Source organism: Engystomops pustulosus, chromosome 10, assembly GCF_040894005.1.
Source record: "Engystomops pustulosus chromosome 10, aEngPut4.maternal, whole genome shotgun sequence".
NCBI classification, from domain to species: domain Eukaryota; kingdom Metazoa; phylum Chordata; class Amphibia; order Anura; family Leptodactylidae; genus Engystomops; species Engystomops pustulosus.
In genome coordinates, this window is record NC_092420.1 from 89,610,560 (window position 1) to 89,623,219 (window position 12,660).

A 12,660-nucleotide genomic window follows, 5' to 3' on the forward strand; every position below is an offset into this window, starting at 1 on the left:
TACTCTGATCCTGACCGTCCTGGTAACCGTGTCTCTATGACTACTGTCTCAAGGCAGCACCTTTAAACATCCTCACCATTCTACAACAAGCGATAAATAGTGTTGTGCCTAATAAAGCCCAACCAAATCTGGTTAGCCTCTTTCCAATTGTCTGCTTCTAATACCAGCGACTCTGTTGTTAAAATAACACTACACTATGAGCGCTGTTCGGTTTCTCCTTGTTTGCCTTCCTATTTTCTGAAATCTGCGTGACGGGGATATATATACATTATATGTGCGTGTGTACATCTCCATCTATATATACACATATTTTCTTTACATATGACAACTTGTTTCTCCCCGATGAGCTGCCCTGTGATGTGGTGCCACAGTGCAGGAGACCTCAGCTCTTCACCGCAGGGGGTAATTTATATTAAACTGTGATATATACATTGACTTCAGGTTTTGCAGACAACTCTGTTGTGTCCTGGTGTGACCTCCCCCCACACACCCCAACATATCTCTGGGTTTTCTGGTTTGTTATGTACAGTATGTCAGTTCTGTTTGTCTGGGAGCAGCCTGTTCTCACTGCTACTGAGCCCAAGGCCACACAAACTTGGCAGCTGAAACTGACCTACATTACCTGAAATGCTGCAGTCATTACTTGCACCAGTAGGGGGTGCTGCACACTCGCAGTATATATCCTCACAGGTTTCCTATCATCCCATAGTGAGTGCCCATAGCTGAGGTGTAATGATACATGACAAGCAATGAACATGACAATACAAAACAGCCTAGGCCGGCGGCACACGTGGCGTTTTGAACCAGTTGGGCCTTTTTTAAGCAGTCCGTTAAAAAACGCAGGCGCTTTTTAATTGGTAAAACCGGTCAAAAACGGACTGCTTAAAAACGCATGTGCTTTTTTTAAAGGACTGCTTAAAAAACGGCCCAAAAACTGACGTTTTTAATTAGTGCGGTTTTAGATGGTAAAAAACGCATGCATTTTTGTCCGTTTTTAATTACGCAAATTTGGAAAACCAGACAAAAACGCATGCGTTTTTAAAAACCGGATGTGTTTTTTCACGCATGCGTTTTTTACTATCTGAAAACGCTCTAACTAAAAACGGACCAAAAACGGCCTAAAAACGCCTTGTGTGACATCACCCTAAGGCTGTCCCCATCCATACTGCCACACATCTATCTGAGGCTCAAGTGCGCCAGAAAGGGCCCTATATAGTCCCCCAAAGCCATACAAGATCCATATGCATTGTCATCGTCTGTTATGAGTATTAAGTTTTATCGTACATTATTACTTTGGTTTTATTTATGTGTTTAGAACATTATCTACGTGCATTTTATGTGTATTTTATTTACTCCTTATATACAGCTGCAATAAACATGTTTGACTTCGTGGTAGTCAGTGCTCGGTATTTGTATTTAATATTTTATTCCCATTTATAGTACAGGACAGACACTGTACATTAACAGCACCTCCACTAATTTTTGGTCTAGAGGGTGAAGATTAGTGCCGAGATACATATATTTCTATAGGATCCATAAGGATCCAGGGATCACCTGTAATATCTTGTCTATTGGATTCTATTATTATGCATAGCGCAAACACAGGAATGAGTGATGTCCCGGATAGAGTCTACCTGGCCCTGCACAACTCCATCCTCCAGTGCTGCGCTCTCAGTCCTGCTGCTAGTTGCTTTCCATTATATGCTACGCTATATATATATATATACGGTCCCCTACTTAAGAACATCCGACTTACAGACGACCCCTAGTTACAAACGGACCTCTGGAAGTTGGTAATTTATTGTACTTTAGTCCCAGGCTACAATAAACAGCTATAACAGTTCTTAAATATGTCTGTAGTTAAGATTTATTGTTTCTCCTGGTTCTTATGACAACCCAACATTTTTCAAATCCAATTGTCACAGAGACTGAAAAATATTTGTCTGGGGATACAATTATAAAATATACAGATCCGACTTACATACAAATTCAACTTAAGAACAAACCTACACACCCTATCTTGTATGTTACCCGGGGACTGCCTGTATATATATTCCATAGAAACGCCGATGCGATCGGGCCGAGGCCCGCCCCAGTGGGCGCGACTTTGTCTGCATTCGCAAGCTCAGAGAAAGCGCCACGTGTGGCACCAGGATAAGACTATCACCGAGCAGGTGTATTTCTATGGAGACTGGATTACACACAGGTGGATTATATTTATTATCATCAGTCATTTAGGAGGACATTGGATTATTCAGAGATCCTCACTAACCTTCCGGAGGGAGTTTGCTGCACTGAAAGTAAAGGGGGTGAATAACATTGCACGCCCCACTTTTCAGTTTATTATTTTTTACAAAAGTTTAAGATATCCAATAAATTTTGTTCCACTTCACAAATGTGTCCCACTTGTTGTTGATTCCTCACCTAAGAATTACAATTTTATATCTTTATGTTTGAAGCCTGAAATGTGTCAAAAGGTAGAAAAGTTCAAGGGGGGGGGGGGGAGGTGAATACTTTCACAAGGCAACGTAGCAAAGCAAAGAGTCTATTGCTCCCTGAAATAGCTATTAATTGAATATTCTGAATATATGAGCCAAGTTAATTGTAGCCTAAAATCATCAGACATCAATTGGAGGGATTGCTGAAGGATTTTAATTCTGAGGTTGTTGAAGAAAGTTGAAGACTTTCATCAGGACTGGGGGAGTAGGAGTACAGTCTTCTCAGTCTCTACTGATGTCTCTGTAAGGAGCTGTTCACACCAGAGAGCAGAGACATAAGACAAGAATACAGACCAGGAACAAAATAGAACAGAGTGTAGAAAGGAATAGCAGAGCACATAGAGAGCTGATCACAGAGACACCAGACTGAAGAGAGAGCAGATCAGAGACAACAGACTGAAGAGACAGCAGATCACAGAGACAACAGACTGAAGAGAGAGCAGATCAGAGACAACAGACTGAAGAGAAAGCAGATCACAGAGACAACAGACTGCAGAGAGAACAGATCACGGAGACAACAGACTGAAGAGAGAGCAGATCACAGAGACAACAGACTGAAGAGAGAGCAGATCACAGAGACAACTGACTACAGAGAGATCAGATCACAGAGACAACTGACTGAAGAGAGAGCAGATCACAGAGACAACAGACTGAAGAGAGAGCAGATCACGGAGACAACTGACAACAGACAGAGCAGATCACGGAGACAACAGACTGAAGAGAGAGCTGATCACAGAGACAACAGACTGAAGAGAGAGCAGATCACAGAGACAACTGACAACAGAGAGAGCAGATCACAGAGACAACAGACTGAAGAGTGAGGTGATCACAGAGACAACTGACTACAGAGAGAGCAGATCAGAGACAACAGACTGAAGAGACAGCAGAACACAAGAGACAACAAACTGAAGAGAGAGCAGATCACAGGGACAACAGGCTGAAGAGAGAGCAGATCACAGGGACAACAGGCTGAAGAGAGAGCAGATCACAGAGACAAAAGACTGAAGAGAGAGCAGATCACAGAGACAACAGACTGAAGAGAGAGCAGATCACAGAGACAACAGACTAAAGAGAGAGCAGATCACAGAGACAACAGACTGAAGAGAGAGCAGATCACAGGGACAACAGACTGAAGAGAGAGCAGATCACAGGGACAACAGGCTGAAGAGAGAGCAGATCACAGAGACAACAGACTGAAGAGAGAGCAGATCACAGAGACAACAGACTGAAGAGAGAGCAGATCACAGAGACAACAGACTGAAGAGAGAGCAGATCACAGAGACAACAGACTGAAGAGAGAGCAGATCACAGAGACAACAGACTTAAGAGAGAGCAGATCACAGAGACAACAGACTGAAGAGAGAGCTGATCACAGAGACAACAGACTGCAGAGAGAACTGATCACAGAGACAACAGACTGCAGAGAGAGCTGATCACAGACACAACAGACTGAAGAGAGAGCAGATCACAGAGACAACAGACTTAAGAGAGAGCAGATCACAGAGACAACAGACTGAAGAGAGAGCTGATCACAGAGACAACAGACTGCAGAGAGAGCTGATCACAGAGACAACAGACTGAAGAGAGAGCTGATCACAGACACAACTGACAACAGAGAGAACAGATCACAGAGACAACAGACTGCAGAGAGAGCAGATCACAGAGACAACAGACTGCAGAGAGAGATCACAGAGACAACAGACTGAAGAGAGAGCAGATCACAGAGACAACAGACTAAAGAGAGAGCAGATCACAGAGACAACAGACTGAAGAGAGAGCAGATCACAGAGACAACAGACTGAAGAGAGAACAGATCACAGAGACAACAGACTGCAGAGAGAACAGATCACAGAGACAACAGACTGAAGAGAGAGCAGATCACAGAGACAACAGACTGAAGAGAGAGCTGATCACAGAGACAACAGACTGAAGAGAGAGCAGATCACAGAGACAACTGACAACAGAGAGAACAGATCACAGAGACAACAGACTGCAGAGAGAACAGATCACGGAGACAACAGACTGAAGAGAGAGCTGATCACAGAGACAACAGACTGAAGAGAGAGCAGATCACAGAGACAACAGACTGCAGAGAGAACAGATCACAGAGACAACAAACTGAAGAGAGAGCAGATTACAGAGACAACAGACTGCAGAGAAAGCAGATCACAGAGACAACAGACTGCAGAGAGAACAGATCACAGAGACAACAGACTGAAGAGAGAGCAGATCACAGAGACAACAGACTGCAGAGAAAGCAGATCACAGAGACAACAGACTGCAGAGAGAACAGATCACAGAGACAACAGACTGCAGAGAGAACAGATCACAGAGACAACAGACTGAAGAGACAGCAGATCACAGAGACAACAGACTGCAGAGAGAACAGATCACAGAGACAACAAACTGAAGAGAGAGCAGATTACAGAGACAACAGACTGCAGAGAAAGCAGATCACAGAGACAACAGACTGCAGAGAGAACAGATCACAGAGACAACAGACTGAAGAGAGAGCTGATCACAGAGACAACAGACTGAAGAGAGAGCAGATCACAGAGACAACAGACTGCAGAGAGAACAGATCACAGAGACAACAAACTGAAGAGAGAGCAGATTACAGAGACAACAGACTGCAGAGAAAGCAGATCACAGAGACAACAGACTGCAGAGAGAACAGATCACAGAGACAACAGACTGAAGAGAGAGCAGATCACAGAGACAACAGACTGCAGATAAAGCAGATCACAGAGACAACAGACTGCAGAGAGAACAGATCACAGAGACAACAGACTGCAGAGAGAACAGATCACAGAGACAACAGACTGAAGAGACAGCAGATCACAGAGACAACAGACTGCAGAGAGAACAGATCACAGAGACAACAAACTGAAGAGAGAGCAGATTACAGAGACAACAGACTGCAGAGAAAGCAGATCACAGAGACAACAGACTGAAGAGAGAGCAGATCACAGAGACAACAGACTGCAGAGAAAGCAGATCACAGAGACAACAGACTGCAGAGAGAACAGATCACAGAGACAACAGACTGAAGAGAGAGCTGATCACAGAGACAACAGACTGCAGAGAGAGATCACAGAGACAACAGACTGAAGAGAGAGCAGATCACAGAGACAACAGACTAAAGAGAGAGCAGATCACAGAGACAACAGACTGAAGAGAGAGCAGATCACAGAGACAACAGACTGAAGAGAGAGCAGATCACAGAGACAACAGACTAAAGAGAGAGCAGATCACAGAGACAACAGACTGAAGAGAGAGCAGATCACAGAGACAACAGACTGAAGAGAGAGCAGATCACAGAGACAACAGACTGAAGAGAGAACAGATCACAGAGACAACAGACTGAAGAGAGAGCAGATCACAGAGACAACAGACTGAAGAGAGAGCAGATCACAGAGACAACAGACTGAAGAGAGAGCAGATCACAGAGACAACAGACTGCAGAGAGAACAGATCACAGAGACAACAGACTGAAGAGAGAGCAGATCACAGAGACAACAGACTGAAGAGAGAGCAGATCACAGAGACAACAGACTGAAGAGAGAGCAGATCACAGAGACAACAGACTGAAGAGAGAGCAGATCACAGAGACAACAGACTGAAGAGAGAGCAGATCACAGAGACAACAGACTGAAGAGAGAGCAGATCACAGAGACAACAGACTGAAGAGAGAGCAGATCACAGAGACAACAGACTGAAGAGAGAGCAGATCACAGAGACAACTGACAACAGAGAGAGCTGATCACAGAGACAACAGACTGAAGAGAGAGCAGATCACAGAGACAACTGACAACAGAGAGAACAGATCACAGAGACAACAGACTGCAGAGAGAACAGATCACGGAGACAACAGACTGAAGAGACAGCAGATCACGGAGACAACAGACTGCAGAGAGAACAGATCACAGAGACAACAAACTGAAGAGAGAGCAGATTACAGAGACAACAGACTGCAGAGAGAGCAGATCACAGAGACAACAGACTGAAGAGAGAGCTGATCACAGAGACAACAGACTGCAGAGAGAGCAGATCACAGAGACAACAGACTGCAGAGAGAGCAGATCACAGAGACAACAGACTGCAGAGAGAACAGATCACAGAGACAACAAACTGAAGAGAGAGCAGATCACAGGGACAACAGGCTGAAGAGAGCAGATCACAGGGACAACAGGCTGAAGAGAGAGCAGATCACAGAGACAACAGACTGAAGAGAGAGCAGATTACAGAGACAACAGACTGCAGAGAGAGCAGATCACAGAGACAACAGACTGCAGAGAGAGATCACAGAGACAACAGACTGAAGAGAGAGCAGATCACAGAGACAACAGACTAAAGAGAGAGCAGATCACAGAGACAACAAACTGAAGAGAGAGCAGATCACAGAGACAACAGACTACAGAGAGATCAGATCACAGAGACAACAGACTGCAGAGAGAGCAGATCACAGAGACAACAGACTGAAGAGAGAGCAGATCACAGAGACAACTGACAACAGAGAGAACAGATCACAGAGACAACAGACTGAAGAGAGAGCCGATCACAGAGACAACAGACTGAAGAGAGAGCTGATCACAGAGACAACAGACTGAAGAGAGAGCAGATCACAGAGACAACAGACTGAAGAGAGAGCCGATCACAGAGACAACAGACTGAAGAGAGAGCATATCACAGAGACAACAGACTGAAGAGAGAGCAGATCACAGAGACAACAGACTGAAGAGAGAGCAGATCAGAGACAACAGACTGCAGAGAAAGCAGATCACAGAGACAACAGACTGCAGAGAGAACAGATTACAGAGACAACAGACTGAAGAGAGAGCAGATCACAGAGACAACAAACTGAAGAGAGAGCAGATCACAGAGACAACAGACTGAAGAGAGAGCAGATCACAGAGACAACAGACTGAAGAGAGAGCAGATCACAGAGACAACAGACTGCAGAGAGAACAGATCACAGAGACAACAGACTGAAGAGAGAGCTGATCACAGAGACAACAGACTGCAGAGAGAGCTGATCACAGAGACAACAGACTGAAGAGAGAGCAGATCACAGAGACAACAGACTGAAGAGAGAGCAGACCACAGAGACAACAGACTGCAGAGAGAGATCACAGAGACAACAGACTGCAGAGAGAGATCACAGAGACAACAGACTGAAGAGAGAGCAGATCACAGAGACAACAGACTAAAGAGAGAGCAGATCACAGAGACAACAGACTGAAGAGAGAGCAGATCACAGAGACAACAGACTGAAGAGAGAGCAGATCACAGAGACAACAGACTGAAGAGAGAGCAGATCACAGAGACAACAGACTGCTGAGAAAGCTGATCACAGAGGCAACAGACTGCAGAGAGAGCTGATCACAGAGACAACAGACTGCAGAGAGAGCTGATCACAGAGACAACAGACTGAAGAGAGAGCAGATCACAGAGACAACAGACTGAAGAGAGAGCAGATCACAGAGACAACAGACTGAAGAGAGAGCAGATCACAGAGACAACAGACTGAAGAGAGAGCAGATCACAGAGACAACAGACTGCAGAGAGAACAGATCACAGAGACAACAGACTGAAGAGAGAGCAGATCACAGAGACAACAGACTGAAAAGAGAGCACATCACAGAGACAACAGACTAAAGAGAGAGCAGATCACAGAGACAACAGACTGAAGAGAGAGCAGATCACAGAGACAACAGACTGAAGAGAGAGCAGATCACAGAGACAACAGACTGCAGAGAGAGCAGATCACAGAGACGACAGAGAGTGCAGAAAAACAGCACAAAAGAGAAGAAATCAGAAAGCGCTGAGTACAGAGAGCAGAATGCCAGCCCTCACCAGCGCTCTGCTCTTCTCTGCACCGTGTTATCTATGTATTTGTGATCGCAGGTTAAATAATCACAGCAATAAAAATGTTATTATCAACGTGATCCAAAACATCCAGAGGGGTCAATGGCCAGAGACAACATGGGGCAGATCCAGCACGATCAGGTCACTGCTGTCCATAGCACCCACAGTAATAATATATTAAATATCGTGTGCTGAGGGCTGTAAGAAGCACATGGAGCCCCTGTGTGCGTATATAAAATGCTCTCTATGGACGAGTATACAGCAGGATGTCCCCTGAGTACAGCATCAGATGGAGCAGTCCTAATATGTGTGATATGGGCGGTATATGGAGGGACAGCACATCTGATATATCATTCCGGATCTTTGGGATGGGAATGGTTGGAAGGGGATTTATCTCCCTGTGGATTTAGTACAGAGGGCATCCTTTTGCACTTTATGAGGCAAGCAGCAATGTTTTTTGCACATTGGTGGCATAGAGCAGGATTTTAGGCTTTCAAACTAGAAGACGACATTCAGGGTTTGCGGAAAGCTGGGTGACACCCCTGAGCAGTGTGTTGCAGGTGATTACATGTGGTGGATGTGGTTGCCTGGCAGCACGGCAGTGTTTGTACACAGGAGGGAATGGCGCTGCTGTCCTATTCAGCAGTGTGTGATTACACTGGCCACACACGGCATTCCTGTGTCAGTGCGTGAGGAGCGCCGCCGCGGAGTCCCCTCAGTATCGTATGCGTCTTGATGCTTGTACTAAGCCGTGTTTACTATGTGTCAGTCACAGCACCAGACTGAGTCACTGCTCATATCTACCGAAGAATGATGGGAGTATTACTGCAGGGCGTGAGAGACGGGCGGATGTTGCAGTCATTACAATACGTACAGCTCTAGAGGAAGGTGCAGCACGAGAGGAACAAGAGTAGTAGTGGACCATATAACATCACCAGGTGGCAGCGCTCCCCGACCGCGTAGAGGCAGCGCTCCCCGACCGCGTAGAGGCAGCGCTCCCCGACCGCGAAGAGGCAACGCTCCCCGACCGCGTAGAGGCAGCGCTCCCCGACCGCGTAGAGGCAGCGCTCCCCGTCCGCGTAGAGGCAGCGCTCCACCAACCGCGTAGATGCAGCGTTCCCCGACCGCGTAGAGGCAGCGCTCCCCGACCGCGTAGAGGCAGCGCTCCCCGACCGCGTAGAGGCAGCGCTCCCCGACCGCGTAGAGGCAGCGCTCCCCGACCGCGTAGAGGCAGCGCTCCCCGACCGCGTAGAGGCAAGGCTCCCCGACCGCGTAGAGGCAGCGCTCCCCGACCGCGTAGAGGCAAGGCTCCCCGACCACAAAGAGGCAGCTCTCCCTGACCACATAAGGGACACTGAATCTTATTGAGCTGTATACACACAATAATGTACATGATAAATACCTTGCACATCATAGTCTGCACACCTGCAGGATGGTTACAGCATTTGGTCTGTGAATTAGATACTTTTTTCTACTGCTATTCCTTGCACATATATACTGTATATATTATATATATATATATATATACACCCTATATAGACACTGTTTATAAAACAATATAAAGCTTATTTAACAGCTTTTAAACTCTTATCAAAATTAGAGCTGCAGCCACAATTCTGCACCCCTCAGGGACCTCCAATGTCTGGGCACCCCTCAGGGACCTCCGATGCCTGGGCACCCCTCAGGGACCTCCGATGCCTGGGCACCCCTCAGGGACCTCCGATGCCTGGGCACCCCTCAGGGACCTCCGATGCCTGGGCACCCCTCAGGGACCTCCGATGCCTGGGCACCCCTCAGGGACCTCCGATGCCTGGGCACCCCTCAGGGACCTCCGATGCCTGGGCACCCCTCAGGGACCTCCGATGCCTGGGCACCCCTCAGGGACCTCCGATGCCTGGGCACCCCTCAGGGACCTCCGATGCCTGGGCACCCCTCAGGGACCTCCGATGCCTGGGCACCCCTCAGGGACCTCCGATGCCTGGGCACCCCTCAGAGACCTCCGATGCCTGGGCACCCCTCAGGGACCTCCGATGCCTGGGCACCCCTCAGGGACCTCCGATGTCTCGGCACCCCTCAGGGACCTCCGATGTCTGGGCACCCCTCAGGGACCGCCGATGTCTGGGCACCCCTCAGGGACCGCCGATGTCTGGGCACCCCTCAGGGACCGCCGATGTCTGGGCATCCCTCAGGGACCGCCGATGTCTGGGCATCCCTCAGGGACCGCCGATGTCTGGGCATCCCTCAGGGACCGCCGATGTCTGGGCATCCCTCAGGGACCGCCGATTTCTGGGCATCCCTCAGGGACCTCTAAGGCTGGGGGTTTATCAGGGACATCTGATTCTGAGGGTTTGTTGGGGGTTCATCAGTGACCAGTGATGCACCAACTGGGGCCCCCACCAGGATCTCTGTGGCCGTCTTCACCCCTGTTATCACTGGGTAAAGTTTGCCTTCTTGGGCTCCTATCTGCAGACTGTTCGCGGCTGTGGGGCTCTCCTTTCCATCTGTAGTTCAAGGTTAATGGTTAGCTCTATGGTACACAAGAGTAAGCTCATTAAATAGCCGTATCCCGGCCAGTGCTCCTGACAATGGAGCAGTCCTGCCGTGAATCATCGTGTTTGCTCTACAATAATATTTACCGCTAGCAGCACTGGGGGAATGTTTGCTGAGGCATCTGCTGCCTGGACAGGACTGCCACCTGCATGACAGCAGTGCCTGCAGCCAAGTGCAAGCAACAATGACCAAGTGCAGCATCACTTTGACGTTTCTTAGTTTTATCTGCTACAGGTAAAGCTGGATGCCAAATCGTATGGCTTACACTCCAGTCCCATGTAATTATAGAATGATGCATATCAGTGATGGAAACCCCATCTGTTGGTAATGCACCCATACATATTACACTGTCCGCACACCAGGTTGGTCAGATGTGGATCACCACTTTCACAGTCACCTGTTTCTTATTGTGCAGATGCAGCCCTATGTAAAACCACACACTGAGCACTGCTACTTCTCCACGTGGTTATGTCAGTGGTATGTGCAGGAATGTTTCCGCTGTGTCTGGCTGTCACTCACCTGTGACTGATGCCGTTCTGATGCGGCGCTCTGTATTGTTGTCATCGGTGGAGGAGGAAATCCGCACCATTATAATGTTTGTAAAACTAAAATAGTTTATCTGGTGGAAGATAAAGCACAAGACTATCAGCTGTGCACCTGGCGGCACTATATATATATCTCTATACATACACTTATACAATATGCAGGACCTGTCACTATACATATACAGTGTAATGCATGTACAGACCTGGCACCACTATATGTATATCTATACAAAAACCTTTACGTATATTCTCAGGCCAGCGGTAGAGCAGGGACCATGTCACCAGGGAAATATCATATTCTATCCATGTATGGTGTTTCTACATCAACCAGAGCTCAACAAGGTCTCTATATTACTTTGTGTTATTCAATTACATTTTTTTTTTAACTCAGTGCAAGGTGTACTATGTGCGGAGCGTGTACTATGTGCGGTGTGGTAGTAGGTGTGGTGTGCGTACCATGTGCGCTGTGTGTACCATGTGCGGTGCGTGTACTATGTGCGGTGCGTGTACTATGTGCGGTGCGTGTACTATGTGCTGTGCGCGTACTATGTGCTGTGCGCGTACTATGTGCTGTGCGCGTACTATGTGCTGTGCGCGTACTATGTGTGGTGTGCGTACTATGTGCGGTGCGTGTACTATGTGCGGTGCGTGTACTATGTGCTGTGTGCGTACTATGTGCGGTGCGTGTACTATGTGCTGTGTGCGTACTATGTGCGGTGTGCGTACTATGTGCTGTGTGCGTACTATGTGTGGTGCGTGTACTATGTGCGGTGCGTGTACTATGTGCTGTGTGCGTACTATGTGCGGTGCGTGTACTATGTGCTGTGTGCGTACTATGTGCGGTGTGCGTACTATGTGCTGTGTGCGTACTATGTGTGGTGCGTGTACTATGTGCGGTGCGTGTACTATGTGCTGTGTGCGTACTATGTGCTGTGCGCGTACTATGTGCTGTGTGCGTACTATATGCTGTGCGCGTACTATGTGCTGTGCGCGTACTATGTGTGGTGTGTGTACTATGTGCGGTGCGTGTACTACGTGCACCTTTCCTGTGGAGTGTGCAGAGTGTGGCAGATTCATGAAAACACACGCTCCATGCATTGGTATATAGAGATGTATGCCCTCACATATCTCTCTATATATCAGTACATAGGGGCACATTTACTTACCCGGTCACTCAGAGTTCCCGAAAGTGCATTGTC

The 12,660-nt window shown here is 47.6% G+C and overlaps 1 protein-coding gene across 1 annotated transcript in view; it reads right to left on the minus strand.

The window, feature by feature from the left end:
- SLC6A9 (solute carrier family 6 member 9) overlaps window positions 1-11,535 on the minus strand; it is a 133,152-nt gene extending 121,617 nt beyond the window's left edge. Inside the window, exon 1 of the mRNA XM_072128604.1 lies at window positions 11,436-11,535. The gene's annotated coding sequence lies outside the window, so the exon portion shown is untranslated. The remainder of the gene's footprint in view (window positions 1-11,435) is intronic.
- Between the last annotated feature and the right edge of the window lie 1,125 nt (window positions 11,536-12,660).